Here is an 18,155-nt window from a genome sequence, read left to right as displayed (position 1 = left end):
GTGGTTCGGTAAGCCCATAAGACGTGAGGGAGTTCGTCCGCCCATTTGCCTTTTGCTTTCTCTAGCCTTTTCTTTAGTCCATCCAAGACGACTTTATTTGATGCTTCAGCCTGCCCATTTGCTTGAGGATATGCCGGAGTAGAATTGTAGAACTCTATCTTGTATTCTTCGCAAAAGCTTCTGAAAATTCTGCCGTCGAACTGAGTTCCATTGTCTGAGATCAGTGCTTTTGGTATGCCAAACCGAGTGATAATATTTTGCCAGACAAACTTCTTCACATCCTTCTCTTTGATTGACGCCAATGCTTCTGCTTCCACCCACTTTGTGAAGTAGTCTGTTGCTGCGAGAAAGAATTTTCTGCCACCGGGTGCTGTTGGAAGTGGTCCTACTATGTCCAAGCCCCACATTGCGAAAGGCCATGGGCTAGTTAAGGGTAGGAGTTCTCTTGCTGGTTGATGTATTTGGTGCGCGAATTTCTGGCATTTTTCACACTTTTTCACATATTTTTCTGAGTCTGCTTGCATATATGGCCACCAATATCCTTGCGAAATAGCCCTGTAGGCGAGCGACCTTCCCCCTTGATGACTTCCACATACCCCTTCATGTATTTCGAACAGGAAGGCTTCTACTTTGTTGGGATGAACGCACTTGAGGTAAGGCCCAGAGAATGACTTCTTGTATAATGCAAAAGATGGAGACAGCCAAAATCGCTGCGACTTTGCCCTTATTTTGTTGGCTTCTTTTTTCTCTTCTGGTAGGATGCCGTCTTTTAGGAACAGGATGATGGGGTCCATCCAGGAGGGCCCTAACTCTGCGCAAAATACTTCTTCTGCTTCGGGGTCTTCTATGCTTGGTCTTGGTAAGAAGTCGATGAGTAATGGATGAGGGATCGATGTATCTGCCATTGAGGCCAGGCCTGCTAGCTCGTCCGCTCGGCTGTTTTCCTCCCTGCCAATTTGTTCTATCCTTACCACATCAAACTTCTTGATCTCTGTTCTGACTAACTCTTGGTACTTGGCCATTCTGTCGTCCTTTGCTTCGTATTCGCCCGAAATTTGGTTTACTACCAGCAGAGAGTCACTGTATACCATTAGTTCGGCTGCTTTCATGAAGTGTGCTGACTTGAGTCCTGCGATAAGCGCCTCATACTCTGCTTCATTGTTGGATGCTGGGAAGCCAAGGTTGATTGCTTGCTCTATAACCAGGCCGTCTGGAGAGATGAGGACTATGCCAAGCCCTGCACCATGTCGGTTGGATGCTCCATCCACAAATAGCTTCCACATCTCTCCAACAAATAGTTTCCAGCATGTGGAAGGGTCAGACGATGCTATCTTTTGGGCACGCTTTGTTGACTGTTTTGTAGTCGACGCAGACACGCCATTTACCATTCTTTTTTGGCACTACGACGGTGTTGGAGATCCATTTTGGGTAGTGCACTTCCCTTATCGCTCCTGCCTCCAGCAGGTTGCCTACCTCTTCTGCCACTATTTCGGCGTGGTGGAGTGCCGATCTGCGCGTGCGTTGAATGACTGGTCTGGCGGAAGGGTGGACATTGAGTTGGTGACTGATGAAGTTTGGATCAATGCCTGGCATGTCGTAAGGTGTCCAGGCAAACACTTCGATATTGGAAGTCAAGAATTCCATGACCTCTAATCTCTCAGCGCTGGATAATGATGAGCCAAGCAGGAAGAACTTATCCGGGTTCTTCTCATCTATTTTTACCTCCACCAAGTCTTCCACCGCTTTCTGATTAGCTTCTTTGCCGACGTCAGCGAATAGTTCATTACTCTCTGGTTCTTCCACCGAATGAACGTATCCTTTGGCAGCTCGGCTTCCATTTGCTGTGGCGAAGCACTGCTTTGACATGATCTGATCGCCATAGACTTCTTCAATTATACCGGCGTCATTGGGGAACCGCATTACCTGATGGTATGATGACGCCACCGAACGCATGGCATGCAGCCATGTTCTGCCTAGGATGATGTTGTAGGTGGAGGGGACCTTCAATACCCAGAACTCCACCTGTTTTGATACACTTCCAGCTCTGACTGGAAGGATTATTTTGCCGACAGGCCACTCTGGCATGGAGTTGAATCCAATCAGGGGAGAAACTGCAGGTGCCAAGTCTTTGTCTTGCAATTTTAGTTGTTTGAATGTGTCGTAATACATGATCTCACATGAACTACCCTGGTCAATCAGAATCCGCTTGACGTCAAAATCCTTGACTCGGAGAGTGACAACCAGGGCATCATTATGGGGGCAGTAAATTCGTTCCAAGTCCTTATCCGAAAAGGACATGACGTTTGTTGCCTCTGTCCTCCCCTTCTTGATGGCGGGTTGGGAACTTAATACTTCCCTAAAGTGTTCAGCCTTCTTGATTGAACCTCTAAGCTCGCATACGCGCTCAGGTTCAAAAACTCCATGAATTACATTGATAATGCCTTGTGGTGGTGCGTCGTTTGGCATTCTGTTGGGTTGGTCATGATCTTGGGGGGCCGGTTGCGCTCCTCCTTCAATGTATTCGTCCAAGTGGCCTGCTGCCACCAATTCTTCTAAATGCTGTCTTAGGGGTGTGCAATTTTCAGTTCGGTGCCCCTTTTCTTTGTGGAAGGTGCACCGTGATCTGTCGTCGTAATTCTTCTGAGCCTCCCCAAGCTTGGCTGGCCACTTGACAAAAGGCTCATCCTTGATTTCGCTCAGAATCCGATATATTGGTTTTTTGAACACCGTGGTTATGGCAGTGCGAATTCTTAGCCATCTTTTGTCTGGGTCTTCTCCGTTATCTCGTCTGCCACGTCCATTTTTGTTACTTCGGTCCACCGTATTAACCTTTGCTGAGGTTTTCTTTTCTGGTACCGTGGCCGCACTTGTTTTGGCTTTGGAACGTGCGCCATCTTCTTCTACCCTGATGTGCTGATGCACTCTCTCCATCAGGGCTTCCATGGTGAGGGGTGGCGTCATGGTAATTGAATCCCTTAGTCGGTTCCCTACTGGTAGGCCTCTTTTATATTGCGCAATGGCTAGATTGGTGGGGCAATCTCCAATCTGGTTGAATGTCTCCCAGTAGCGACTGTTGTAAGATCTGAGAGTTTCTTTCTCACCCATGTCGATGGAGAGTAGTTGGTCTATCTCCACCGGTGTTTTAGTATTTGTCCGAAACCTTGTTACGAATGCTTCTGCCAATTGGGCCCAGGAGGCTATGCTACCTTCTGGGAGCTTTTCGAACCAAGTCAAGCCCAGGTCGCCCAGACTTGATGGGAAAAGTATGCACATTAAGGCCTCGTTTCGCCTGTACACGGCCATGACTTGGCGAAAGTGGCTCAAGTGTGAATACGGGTCCGTCTTCCCTTCATATGTATTGAACTTCGGCTGAAGGAAGCCTGATGGTAGGGGAGCGTTTTCGATCGCTGGGACAAACGGCGAAGTCTGTAGCCTTGCCAATGCTTTGTCCGCTGGTTCGTAGGCCGGTTGCGGTATTGGCATTCCAACCTCGACGCTTCCATGCGTTCGAGGAGCCAACCGTTGTAGGGCCGAAATTCGGTGTGGATCCCTTGCCCTGGCATCCTCCTTGCATCGTGCTTTTTCTTCTAGCACGGTTCGTAAGTCGGATGACCTGGGTAGCTCGGTTTGTCTGGATCTGGTCTGGTGTGAATGTGAAGGCCAATACGTACTTCCTTCAGTATATGATCTTTCGGATCTCGTCCTCTCAGACCTGGAGTGACGAGTTCTTAAAGATAAGGAGTGAGTGTCGCCTGTCCTGAGGCTTCTGCTCTCTCCTTGGGAGGGCGTAGTATTCCTACTACGATTCTCTGAGTGGCGAGGGGGCGTTTTATGCTTGCGCCCCTCTCCTGTCGCCACATCTTTGGTCTTTATCTGGCGTTTTAAAGTCTCCATGTCCGCCGCCATCCTTCGAATTAGTTCATCCTGTTCCTTTACGCGATCTTCCAGGGCTTGAGGATCAATCCTCCTCCTTTGCCTGTCGGGACTTTGAGAGTGACGAGGGCTGCCATTCCGCCTTCCCCTGCCACTCCTCCTGGAATTATGTTGTTGGGGCTCCAAGTCCGCCATGGGAGGGACAGCAGGTAATCCCTCACGCCTTGCGCCCCCTTCTGGAGTTAGTCCGTCGACGGCGGACTGCGGCAAGTCTTCAATGTGTGCCATTGAATGAGAAAAGGAGAAGCTTAGTCAAGAGGTTTTTGTTCTTGTCTGTTGTTCCCACAGACGGCGCCAATTGTACGGGGAGGAAATAATTCTCCTCGTATAATCCTGTTGACCAAGTCCACGCTCCTCCGTACGACGTCGCTTTGTCACCTGAAAACACAAACGTGAGCTAGCCGGCGGGTGTGTGCCGGAAACCTCTCCGATGCCTAAGTCAGAAAACTTGACAAATAGACAAAGCTCTAAGTTCTCAGAAAGATTGTGTTCAATTACCTCCTCCAAGGTGTTGCTTGTGAGCTTTTATAAGTTTCGTATGGCACAATCCTAGTAGGACTTGTACTTCTCCATGCAGAGTCCTCCTAGGATTCATTCTCCTAAGGATAATGCTTATCCTTTTGCACCCTCCCCCACTGCTTAAACCAAGTGGGATGGTTTTTTATATGACCGAACTTCCACATGACCGAAGTAAAATTGGCTATACCGAGCCACAGAGGGCCGAACTATACTTAGCTCGGTCTGCTCCTCCAATTGATTACTTCGGCTGCCCTGTTTGACCTTGATGTGCTTAGTTCAAACTTCCAAGTAGCAAGTTCTGACCGTCCCAACCGCTGTATGTCACGACCGGACTAATTCTGAAACCGGTCTTCCCAGAACATACTGCGGCCGGACTAACTCTGAGACCGGCCTAACTCCGAGTTGTCTCCGGACCGGAGTGGCTTTACTCTTCCTTGGACCGGAGTAATCTCACCTCCTCGGGCCGAAGTAACTTTGTCTCCTTAAGGCCGGAGTAACCTTGCCCCTAGGCCGAAGTAGCCATTACGGCCTTTTTACTTAGTCCTTCGCGTTTTGGGCCTCGAAGCCAAACTCGGAGCTCGGCCCAATTTTTCCCAAAAATTACCCTCTCACATACTAACGCAGAATATGCAATATAAAAAACCCAAATTTGTAAATACATCCCATGTTATCCAAATGGTGTGTGCCCATATGCACCATTGCAATGCATGCACATGGTTTTGCTATTTAATTTATGCTTGCGAAGCGAGAGAGACCTAGACAAGAGACTAGGATCATAACTTCTCTCTCTCACTCACAACAATTGGAATGGTTGGGGAGCATTGCCATTTCTTGTTAAATTGTTAACAATCATACTTTTTTTTGTCTTTTTTTTTATAGTAATTTTTTTTTTTCAGTCTAAACACTTGCAAAATTGACAAAACCCTACTTTGTGCAATTTATCATATCTTCAAAATATTCCTTTTTTCCAAAATATCTTAGATTGCTATATTCTTTATTTAAAAAAAAAAAAAAAAAAAAAAAAAAAAAAAAACTCAATTTTGTAACCAGAGTGACCTTTCTCGTCTTTTGGTCATTTGATTATTTAAGAACAATTGTGTCAACTTAAAGTTGAACAAGATTTTGGATTTGAAACAATACACGGTAAAGAAAATAATTTGTATTTATCTCCTAATTTTAAAAGGAGAATAGAATTTTGTTTATCAACAAATTTCAATGTTTAGTTACAAATTCACACAGTATATAAATTTGTGAAAATATTCTAAAAATGAAGCAAATTCATAAAATAAGGTGACTGGAAAATCAATTGGGCTTTACATTGTGCAGGCTATAAGCCCATAGCAATCTCCCGCGTGACCCATAGAACCCATACCTTCCAGGCTTGCCTTGTAATATAAAGTTCAAGGCCTCAGGTCTAGCCACTCAATAGGGCCATAGAAGACCTCAAACGTTGAATGGGTTATAGCTTCCATTCTACATGTAAACATTTAACTTCTGTGCTTCTTGGGTTTGCTCACACGTTAGGGTCCGGGTCGAGGTTGAGTTGTATGTAACCGAGTAAGTATAGGTTGAGAAAATCTCATCTACAGCTGGCAAACTATGGTTTCAGAATCAACCGAATGGGTTGAACAAATTGGCTAGTTGATACAAATCAGGTTGCCGGATTGGACATTAATGTTTTGGGCCTTTTGAGGCTTAGTCTCTTAATTATTTTTCTTTTTTTTTTTTTGGGCTTTTTGGGCTTTTTTTCTCAATTATTTTTCTTTTTGTCTAGGCTTTCTATTGGGCTTTTTTCCCATTTTTATTTTATTTATTTATTTATTTATTTATTTATTTTTATATAGAAAAACAAGGGTTTATGTTTGGGCCCATTATGCACTAAAAAGTTGAAAACAAAGCCAGGGTGCTGTCCAAAATGCCATAAAGGACCTCTTTATGTATTTTGTTGTTCTCTGTCAATATTTTAACAAATAAATATATACTGAATTTGTAGACATATCACTGTTTTACTTAAAAGCCTAATTTCATGTGGTCAAGTCGAGTTCTGTGAATAGAATCTTATATACACCCGTAACTCGATTGAAAATAACTTTTTGAGAATTGCCGTATCTACATTTGCCTGTCCATTTCACTGAATTATCCATTTGAGCTCAGGTTAGATTAGGTTGAACGGAGAGACTGAATGTTTGTTCACCCTATTCCATGTCTCCAGAAATAATCAAGATGGGCTTGGACCTCCATGCTTAGTTGTACTTATTTTGAAAATTTTAATTTGTTTGGACCTAACATTTTTCTGTTTTTAAATGAAGGGGTTACCCTCATAAATGAGACACAAATTTGTTGAGCAACAATGATAGAGACCACTAATTTTAGAGCTCTAAAAGACAACTAATGACATGGCACTCAATAAAAAAAGAAAAAAAATACAACACCAAGGCCAAAACATTAAATCATTCCTGGTGGGACCCACTGCCACATCATTAGTGATAGCACTAATTAGTGCTCTCACTCATTTTCCTTTGTTGAGTGCGACAATCAATTTCCAATCTTGTTATTGTGCGATATAATTTATTTTTCTGTTTGACTCAATTTAGTTAGATAGAGAATACAAGAATGTGGAAGAAAAAGAAGATAAATAAAATTTTTTATGTTTGTTTATATAGCTTGTTAGTGAATTTTCTCTTCGGCTTATGATTTCTTACAAAATATATACCAAAATTTATTTTTTTCCACAAAACTTGATAATGTTTATTTTGTTTCTCTTTATCTATATTTCTCTATACAATTCTCTGTTATGCAGTGAATATATTTTTTCTCATCATTTTCTTACAAAATTTGTCATCTATTTAAATGCATGAAAGAAAACAAATTTTCATTTTATTTTTCTTTCTTTTATTGCACTTTCTATCAGTCGTTTCTTTCTGTACAAACAAAATCTTAATGTATAAGAAAAAAAAATTAAAAAGAAAAACTCCTTTGATTTCGCAAGTAAGAAGGGTAAACATGAAATTTGAATCCTAGAGTTTCCTACATGGTAGGCAATTGTTACTAACTTAGAATGATAATTAAGGCTCCGTTTGGCATGATTGCTTGGGCTAATTTAGTCATATACGACAAAATTAGCTATTTTAGTCAAATATAATAAAATGTCACATCTAATCCATAAGTATTTTATTTTTTCTCTCACAAAAGTCAAAAAAACATATTTCAAATGAAACTTTTTAACCCCATGTTAAAATAGTTAAAAAGTTAAAAATTCAACCCACATCTCAAATGAAAGCTAAATAGGTTAATTGAAAGTGTCAACCACTTATTGTTTAAAGGCAAATGTTAACAATTACCTCCTATGTATTGTTTAATGTTGGGATTAGTATAAAAAATATTTTGGAAATGATGAAAAAATTAAAAAATATTTCAAAATGAGTAAAAAGAGTGTTATAAAACTCATAAAAAGTGTATTGGGTTCTATACTTGTTTTGTCTTGTTCTTATATCCTTAAGGCAATTGTTAATAATACTATTGTTTAAATATCTTTATAGTCGGATTGTAGATTCAAGATCTATGATGAAGTATGGGTGCGGGTACAGATATGAGTACGGTACTAATTCGATACGGGCACGTTGATATGGTAAAATCTCAAAAAGTAAGGTATGGGTATATGTTTGTAAAAAAATATTTATTTTTAATTTGGAGTAATGCAAAAATTGGTTAAATAGTTCAATTTGTTAAGATCTAATCTACAATTAACATTTAGTGCCAAAGTAAAGGTATAAACCAAAATTAAATATTATTATATTAAATAACTTACAAATCATAACTTAATTTTAAAATCACGCTTAACAAAAAATTTAAAATAAAAAAGAAATCTAGTAAAAAGAACTATATCTTTGTAGTAGAAGAAAATATTGTTTCGATTGAGGTACGATACGTCTTGGATATATACTAAGTACGTCTAGATATGCCAAAAAAATTTTAAAAAATTATATATATATATATATATATATATATATATTTTATGTACCCAATACGTATATAAAAATATCATATGAAATATCATATACCGGTAAATACCATGCTTCATAACTCGGGATTGAATCCACATTCATTTGGTTGGATTTGGCTTCTCTATCCAAATTTTCAGTGATCATATGAAACTTTAAATCAGGTAGGGGGACACATTACAAATGAGAGAATCCAATGGTTGTTATGAAAACACACCTAAAATTATGTTGTTTTGAGTATAATATTAATGTTATTATCATTCTTTTTTTTTTTTATCAGCAAAAAGAAAAATTTATTAATAAAAACAAACAAGATATGATAAAGTACATAAAAAAAGAGGAGGGTGCAAAAAGTATCATGGTGAACCATCAAGATCCTAACCAGGTTGGTACCCAGATGCCCACCCAATCATCTGTTAGCACAAGCTCCAAGCTCTAAGCTCTAAGTTGTTGAGTGACCAACATACAGAGCAAAAAACAGAAACAAAACAAAAAAACCAGTAACACCACCAATTGAAACCAGCAATCCTTTATGCTCCCCAACAAGGCATTCCTTTAGACTCAACCAATTAGAGAAAGAACTACTTCTTGCAATAGCAACAACACCATCTGAACCTAGCAAACATCAACACAGCAGCAACCAGCAAATAAGCACCCAACAATGGGGGTGTTTGTTTTAGCTTTTCAGAGTCAACTTATGGTTTTTAACTTTGAAAAAGTTATTTTGGACTGTTTGGTTAAACTTATTTCAAACAGCTTCTAATTCTAACAGTTTATTTTAACTCAAAAAAGCTGATTATGAGAAGTTGCTCACCTCTTGCTTCTGATTATCAGTTTCTGCTGTGGACATGTTAATTTATGGTTATACTCTTAAATTTTTTTATTTTTTATTTTTTTAAAAATAGAAAAAGACTCAAATGGACTATAGATTATTATTATTATTTTTTATGAGAAATGCAGACAAACAAAAAATAAAAATTAATTGAAAAAGCTATTTCACAGCTTATTTAACAAACACTATTCAGCAACTTAAATCTATAATTCAACAGTTACACCAAACACATTAACAACTTCTGATTAAAGTCATAATCTATAATCTGTTAAGTTATAATCTATAAGCTGTTTTAACAGTTACACCAAACGGGGCCAATCAACAGCATCACAACAGCCTCTCCATCATGACAACAGCCTCTCAATAACAGCATCAACCTTATAGGACCCCTTAACAAATGTTGCTCTCGACCAACATAAACAACATCAAGAGCATTTCAACAAAAAACAGGGCTCCTAATCTGCTGCAGATTGTTAACAAGGTCATGAACTGTGTACTCACACTTAAAATAGTGAGCTCTCGACCAAAAAACAATCCTAACTTTAAATAACTCGCACAACTCATCCAGATGGGGCTGAACCCCATTAAAAACACTTTCATTTCTTGCTTTCCACAAAGACCATATAAGGGCACTATAGCGATTCCGGTTTTGACCCGACCTTTATTATATTCCAGACTCGAGTTCCATGGTTGAATATAGTATCCATGTCTTGTTTTCCTCCTTTAACTCTTTAAATTTGAGCTTTGGAATAAGTTGGGCGGGTTTGGAACAGGTTGGTTGATAGTTGGTCTGGATTGTTGTTGCTCAGATTTTAGCTTTTTCACTCGAGCAAGCCTTATGAAATTTTCTACTTCGCTCGAGCGAGATTTCTTGCACTCGAGCAAGTTGTGAGTGTTCTCAGTATTTTTTCCCAGACACAGAATTTCTAGGAAGGCTAAGTTCTTTGCTCGAGTGCGCTCAAGCAAGGCTTCTTGCGCTCGAGCGATAGTGTACATCTGTAAAACTTTTGAAGGTATGTATTCTGCGCTCGAGCGACACTTCTTGCGCTCGAGCGAGGTCACTAATTGTGTCTGGTCGCTCGAGCGACAACTCCTTCGCTCGAGCGAGCCTCGCGTATATCAATTTGCAGCAGCTCATTTTTTACACAGAATTTTTGTATCTTTTCACCCCAAAACCCTAATTCGGCTCATTCTCTCTCTAAAATACACTCTTTCTCTACAAATACACCTAGATCTAAGGATCTCTCTACCCTACTCCCTTTGATAAAGTGTTGGAGCATCTCAAGGGCTTTCCTTTGATCCGAGTAAAACCAAGTTTGGGCATTTTCAAAGTTCTTCCATTTCTCCTTTGGGCTTCTGCTCTTGAGGTAGGGATATTCTACATTTTGTTATGATCTTTAACCTAATTATTCGTTGTTATATATAAATGATGAGACTTGAGAGTGATTTGGGTAAAGTTAGGCTTTGGGTTCAAGTTGAAAGGAGGGGTTTCCATGATTGGGTTATATAAATGAATATGGTGTTTGAATATGAAGTTCCCTTGTGTTAAAATGGTGAAATTTAACCTTTGGACTGATATTTGAAAAATTGAGAGTTTTGCCCTAGTTTGTGTTGAACAATTATTTTGAATAAATAATGGAATTGACATGGGGAATGTGAAATTGGGGGAATAAACGAATGAATGGTGTAGTTGGATTTGTTTAATCACACATCTATGAAAATTTGATAAATTATCTGTTATAAAAATTGTATATCTATTTAGAAATATCTGTTTTGGGCTATCAGTGGAGGATAGTTATGGTTGTTGTAGGAATTGCATGTGGATTAGGTGAATTGAAACTAATCATTTAAATTATGTCATTGAATATGACGGTATGATTAAGTCATTGAATATGTGTTGTGGATAGTCATTGTATATGACGATATTTTTAAATACATTGTATACGTATCATTGTTTGGGAGGAAATAGGGGATGGACTTTATTTAAAATTAAGTTTAGCTGGAGTGTCCAGAGTGAAAGTCTCGAAACCTCATACATATATATATATATATATATATATATATATATATATATATGGGTGCCGATTCCCTCGGATGAAAAATTCGTAAAATGACAAAATTGAAGTATTTGAATAATAGTTGTATTGAATTGTGAATCACTGAGTTGTAATCTCATTTGGATTGTTTAGACAACAATGAACTTGTCTCATGAATTGACTCAGAATTAATTGAATTAATATGAAATGAATAGATAGAAATGGATTGAGATATGGGTATCAGTATTGAATGATTATGGAAAGAATGCAAGTTGGTTATTAGTGTGGAACATTTATCTAGTACTTATATCTTAGTTAAATCTCATATATTGTGTTAGTCTATCTTTACTGGGCTTTGGCTCACCCTACTTGGGAAACCATTTTCAGGTACTGGTGATATGTTTCTTCCAAGGACGTAGCTTAGGAGGACTTATGAGCTGGAGGCTCTACTTTGTTATTTTGTGTTTAAATATTTATTCAAGCCAATGGCTTTATATGTATAGAGCTTATGACTCTCATTTGTTGTAACCAAGTTATGTCTTGGAAAGATGTAAGCCCGTAGAGCATTTATTTTGTTATTATTAACAAATGTTATATGTTGTAGATTCGGAATGAATATCAATGAATGTATAATGTATATAACACCTGTTGTAATATAAACTTTGATGAATGGCGTATATCATTTCTATTACGTTCATAGATCTTATGGAATGGATTATTTGTATTATAATTTGGGGGCATGACAGGCACTAAGAATAGATTTCCACATTATCCAATAAAATTTTTTAAACTTAAACCCAGCCCACCAACACAACAACCCCTTAACTGAACCAAGCATTACCCACTGTAAACCCCATCAATTTAAACTATTTGACCATAATCTCTACACCACGAGGCACCACAGCAGCACATGAATCAACGACTCACCTTCAGAATTACAAAACACACAGCGGGTGCTAGTATTGTCACTAAGCACACAAATCTTATGTGAAAAATCTGATGATTTAATTCTATCCTTCCATGCTAGCCATCCAAAGAATTGTGCTTTTGGAGGAGAAATTTTTTTCCAAATAATACACAAAGCCTCAAAGACAGCTCCAAGCTCCTGCCGATTATACATTGAACCCACACTAAACTGACATGAAGGAAATGCTTTCCATTTAAGGCAATCATCAACATTCAACACAACAATTTGAGTTGTGTTAAGTTGAGAAATGAGTTCACCCACCTCAGTTATCTCTCATTCCCTTAAAGGCCTTCTAAAATGAAAACACCACTCCTCGGAATTTCCTTTTTGATCCAACATCCCTCGCAATGAAACATCTTTGTTTGTAACCAATCAAAACAACCTGGGATAAGACTCTTAGAAACATTGATTACCCATCCACTTATCAACCCAAAACCCAATTCTAGTCTCATCACCAATAGCTAAGTCCACATTTGAAAAATAAAAGTGCTTGAGCTGGGGATTGGAAGCTGCTACACCAAGAATGTCTTCCCAAACCCTTAATACTATGTCTAAGTTATCCAGGAACGGGAACCATCTACCACCAGTCATTGGGTATTTGGAACATATTACCTTTTTCCACAAGGCCTTATCTTCATTTGCAAACCTCCACCACCACTTAGATAGCATAAATCATTAACATTCCTAATCCTCCTTACTCCCAACCCGTCTTGATTCTTACTTTTAGTAACGTCCTCCCAATTCACCAAATGCAATTTCCTTTTAAATTAGACCCTCCCCAAAGAAAAGTAGCCTGAACCTTATCAATAGCCTTTGCTACACCTTCCGGCATTTTAAACAGAAACAGATAATACACAGGCAGACTTGATAGCACCGATTTAATGAGAGACAGTCTACCACCAAACGATAACAACCTCCTTTTCCACCCTTGCTAACCTGAACTTGAACATTTCAACAACAGGCTTCCACGTCTTCAACCTTCTTGGACTAGCCCCCAATGGCAAACCTAAGTACTTAAAAGGTAATTTACTAGATTGACAGTGTAATCGAGCTGCAAAATCACCAATGAGCCTCTCTTCCACACCCATTTCGTATACACAACTTTTATGAAAATTTATTTTTAGACCAAACATCACCTCGAAAACATCTTAGAATTCTTTTTATGGTAGGAATTTCCACCCAATCTACCTCACAGAAGATGATGGTGTCATCAGCAATTGCAAATGAGATATACACTCATCACTGGCCCCAACCTTCACCCCTCTAATCAGTCCCAACTCCTTAGCTCGAGTTAGCAGAACATTAATATTGAACAGAAAAGGTAAAAGGGGATCACCTTGTCCTAGCCCCTTCTCTGGACAAAATTCTGAAGATGGAGACCCATTAACCAATATTGACACTCTTGCTGCAGTTACGCACTCCTTCATCTAGCCAATCCATTTCCTGCTAAAACCAAAATTACCAAGCATAAAGAATAAGAAGTCCCAATTGATTGAATCATATGCTTTTTCGAAATCCAGTTTTAGAATCACCCCTTTCTTATGGAAACACTTCCACTAATCCACAATTTCATTCGTAATCAATACCCTATCAAAGATATTCCCCCCTTGCAAAAAAGTAGATTGAACCTTGCTAACCACCATAGGAATTACACACTTCAATCTATTAGCAAGAACTTTAGATAAGATCTTGTACATTGCTCCAATGAGACTTATTGGCCTAAAACCTTTGGAATTAAAGTTACAAAGGAACTAGTAAGACACTTAGCCAATCTGCCATTACAATGGAACTCATTGAAAAACTGAACCATCTCCTCCTTAAACACCTTCCAACACTTCTGAAAACATGACAAGTTAAACCCATCAGGCCTAGGTGCTTTATTACCACTGCACTCTTTAACAGCTGCCTATCTTTCACCTTTAGAGAAAGCAGATTCTAATTCAACCTCAGTAGCATTACTCCCAATTGTTTTGAAAACTCCTCCAAGCTTAGGCCTAACCTTCCAAGATTCGACATATAAGTCGCTGAAATGCCTAAAAACTTCTTCCTTAATTTTCCCCGGATCCTCAATCACAACTCTATCAACAATCAATGAATTTAACAAGTTCTTATTACGACGACAAGGTGCAATGGAATGAAAGAATTAGTGTTCTTATCCCCTTTCAATGTCCATGACAATCTTGATTTTTAAAGCCACAACCATTCCTTTCTCTTGCTCCACTTAATCACCTCCCCTCTAAGCTCCATTCTTCTTTCCACCTCACCATCATCTAGATCTCTAACTTCATAAACCAGATCCAACTCATGTAATGCCTCCTCAGATGCTTTAAGTTTATGATTAACATCGCCAAATACTTCCAGATTCCACTGTTTCAATGATACCTTAACTACTTTCAATTTGGTAAAAATTCTATAACCAACCCAATCTGACACCACTGTTTCCTCCCACGCTTTCTTCACAACAAATAAGAACTGAGGATGCAAAACCCAAGCATTAATGAATCTAAACGGTCTTGGAACCTAATCTCTTGTGTCTTCCATTGGAACCACTAGGCAATGATTAGAAACTACTCGAGGCAACCTCCATATCTTGAACTTAAACATTAGTAGCCACTTAGATGACAGCAGAAACCTATCAATTTTACTCCACTTCTATTAAATCAATAAAATTGTTAAAATTCTTTATACCCTTCTCCCTCCTAGAACAACCTTTCATTTCCCTAATATTTCTAATTTCGTTAAAATCCCCCCCCCCAGACACCAAGGATATTGGAAAAAGGACTTTTAACCTAATGATGGACTCCCAAAGTAATCCTCTCCTAGCAACCTTATTTGGAGCATATACATTCAATAGCACACACATACAAGAATGAGCAATCATACCTGTTAACAAGATGAAATTCCTGTTACAGCAACAACTGGACAATGCAAAAACAGAAGGATTCCATATACATAAAAGTCCACCTGTTGACCCCTCCGAATCCATTGCCATGAATTCCATCTCCACCCCTAGCCATAATGAACGTACTAAATCCTTCGAAATTTCCGCTTTCTTTGTCTCTTGAATAAACACCATGTCCACTTTCATTTCTTTGAGCACCTCCTTTATTTTTCTCCGTTTTCTAGCTCTCTCAAGCCCTCAAATATTCCATATGATCAAAATCATTACAAACCTCTCTGTCCACCGAAATCTCCACCTTAAGCTGGCTAGGACTGATCAAGCCCCACCCCCTGTACAACCCTCTCTGTATCCTTCTTCTCTAATTCCACACATTTAAGTAACAAATCATCTTCTCATCCCTCGCATTGTACACCCAGTGTTTTGCCAACCTGGATTGTCGCTTCCGCCTTCGAATGCATTATACATCATCTATTTTGAGATCGTCTGCTCGACATAGATGATGACAACGCTACAACAACAGCTCTGAAAATCGCTCATCTGTTCCAGCTGCCCGTAGGAATTGATCAATTCTTTCGCACCAGACTAGCATATTTCGCCATCTTTCGAACCTATCTTGAATCAGCCACCATCATTATTTTTTTTCCACATACTCTTCTCCTCCTGCTCTGAGGTAGATCACTCCCTCTCTCATCTACATTACCCACTAAACCCGATAGTGTACCTGTTCCAGACCCAATAAAACTTTGGGCTGCAACACCTATAGGACCCAAAACTACCTTGCCTCCAAAATTATAAATAATGGGCATATTTGATGGCCTATCCACATGGGTCTCTCCAACATTCACCACCAAATTAACTCCTGGCATATTCACTTTTGATTTACTAAGACTTTTTAACAAACTTGGCGTGATAGCTTTATCATCTAGAACCTGCTACTGATCATTATTATTGAAATATGGAGAAACTAGTTCAATTGCCGCCCTCATAAGTGATTCTTTCATGCCAACTGCCTTTTCATTACTATTTCCCATGCTATGGGTTATTTCCTCAACAACTATGTCAACCTCATTAATCATGCTGTTAACATTTACCAATTGAATATTTGCCACCTCCTCTAACTCTGTTGACTCACCATCACACTTGTTCTGCACTACTTCCAGATCAGCCTCTTTTTCCACTATGTTGTTGCCCCTTGCTGGCTCACCTACCACCTTGCTCCTGCCACCATCATTATCCTCCACATTGCTCCCTACCTTCCATGGTATACCATCCTCCTTACCTATGCATCCATCATTTGACTTCATGCTAGGAGCCTCATTTAAGCAGAAACCATCCATGTACCTTGAACGACTCATGGTGCTGGTAATTGCTTTATCAATTGCTTGTTCTTCACATACCAAAATTGGGTAACAACTACCTTTGCATTGAAGATTAATGGTAGTGTTAATTTGCTTCATACATCTAGTGGCAACACGGACCTTCCCATAACAAAATGAAGAGGGTTGACAAATATCATCCTCTAACCTGAGAGCATTTCCTCATATTTCCCCAACAAAATGAAAAGTTGATATATTCCATACATGGAGAGGAACCCTAAAGCACCTAATCCAAACACATTGCTCTTGTTCGATAAACAAATCTGGTTTCCAGACCATAATGGGCTCACACCATTCATCAAACCATTCCTTAATGAGACCAAAATTTTTCTTCAGGGTCTCTTGAGTCTTGAAAGTTAGCACAACATCCCTACCACCTCCACACCTTACTACTATCTGATTCAATCCTTTATCCTTTAGTACCTTTTGAATGCTATGGACTGAGCACTCAATCTTCAATCTCATAATCACACTTTCAAACAACCACCCATGTCCATCTGCATTCACATTAACCGTAAAGCTTGTCTTCCCCACTGCCATATTTGTATTACTTTTTAGCACCTCTGCAAACGATTTCTGTCCAGCCTCTGTCCCTCGGCCATTAAATGTCTGAACCTTAGTTAACGATGCATCAAACTAAGTTCGCCTCCTCGTCTGTTCCTCTTTTTTGCCTTTATCATAAGCCGTAATCTTCACTTGTAATCTTCTATCATCAATCCATAATCCATTGGCTTTCTGAACTGCTATATTCACTGCAACTTCACAATCATACCTAACAAAACCAAACCATGAATTTGTTGCCCTCCTTCTTTTGAATGGAATGAACACATCCTTTACAACTCCAAACTTCATAAAAATTTTGTACAAAGCTTTTGCATCCATTGATAACGGTACATTATCCACGAAGACATTGACCAAACCAGTACTAATCCTCCCATAACTGTGCGCTCCACCTCCCTTCCTCTGGCGGATCACTGGAATCCAGCTCCCTTCTCCCATAGCTCCTCCCTCGAGTGATACCTTAGTGAGGGCTTGACTGACTAGCTCTCTGTCTCTGTCTCTGTCTCTGTCTTTGTCTCTGTCTTTCTCTCTCTTGCAAGCCCTCATGGAGGCTGCTACTTAAAACATAGGAGGCTGCTAACATTATTATCATTCTTACATATACCATTATCGTTTCATTATCACCATTACCATCCTTACATATATCATGATGGGTCGTTACACACACTAAATATAAACACTAAACTATACCAAATTTTTTCAGAATAATGGCAAGTCCAGGTATCGATCTACAGGGACAATTATGAAATTAAACTAATTTAAATGCTAAATTCTTAAATTAATTTTGATAAAAAAATTGAGGGATTCATAAACTAATAATAATTAAATTAAATAAAGCGAATAAACTAGCAATCATAACTAAAGATAAATTTACTGATTTGGGGAAAAACCTAGGGCAATGAGTTTACCACTAGTTGCGTAAATAGGGTTTCAAATTGAAATCAATTATGTTATGGTTCGAACGGAATAATGCTTCGCAACTACAAGTTCAAAGCACTTAACAAGAAAATCATCACATTCAATGTACG

This window comes from Camellia sinensis, chromosome 15, assembly GCF_055761805.1.
Source record: "Camellia sinensis isolate YWXY chromosome 15, ASM5576180v1, whole genome shotgun sequence".
In the NCBI taxonomy this organism is placed as follows: domain Eukaryota; kingdom Viridiplantae; phylum Streptophyta; class Magnoliopsida; order Ericales; family Theaceae; genus Camellia; species Camellia sinensis.
The sequence above is the reverse complement of the archived record's forward strand: the minus strand, read 5'-3'. Positions refer to the sequence as shown.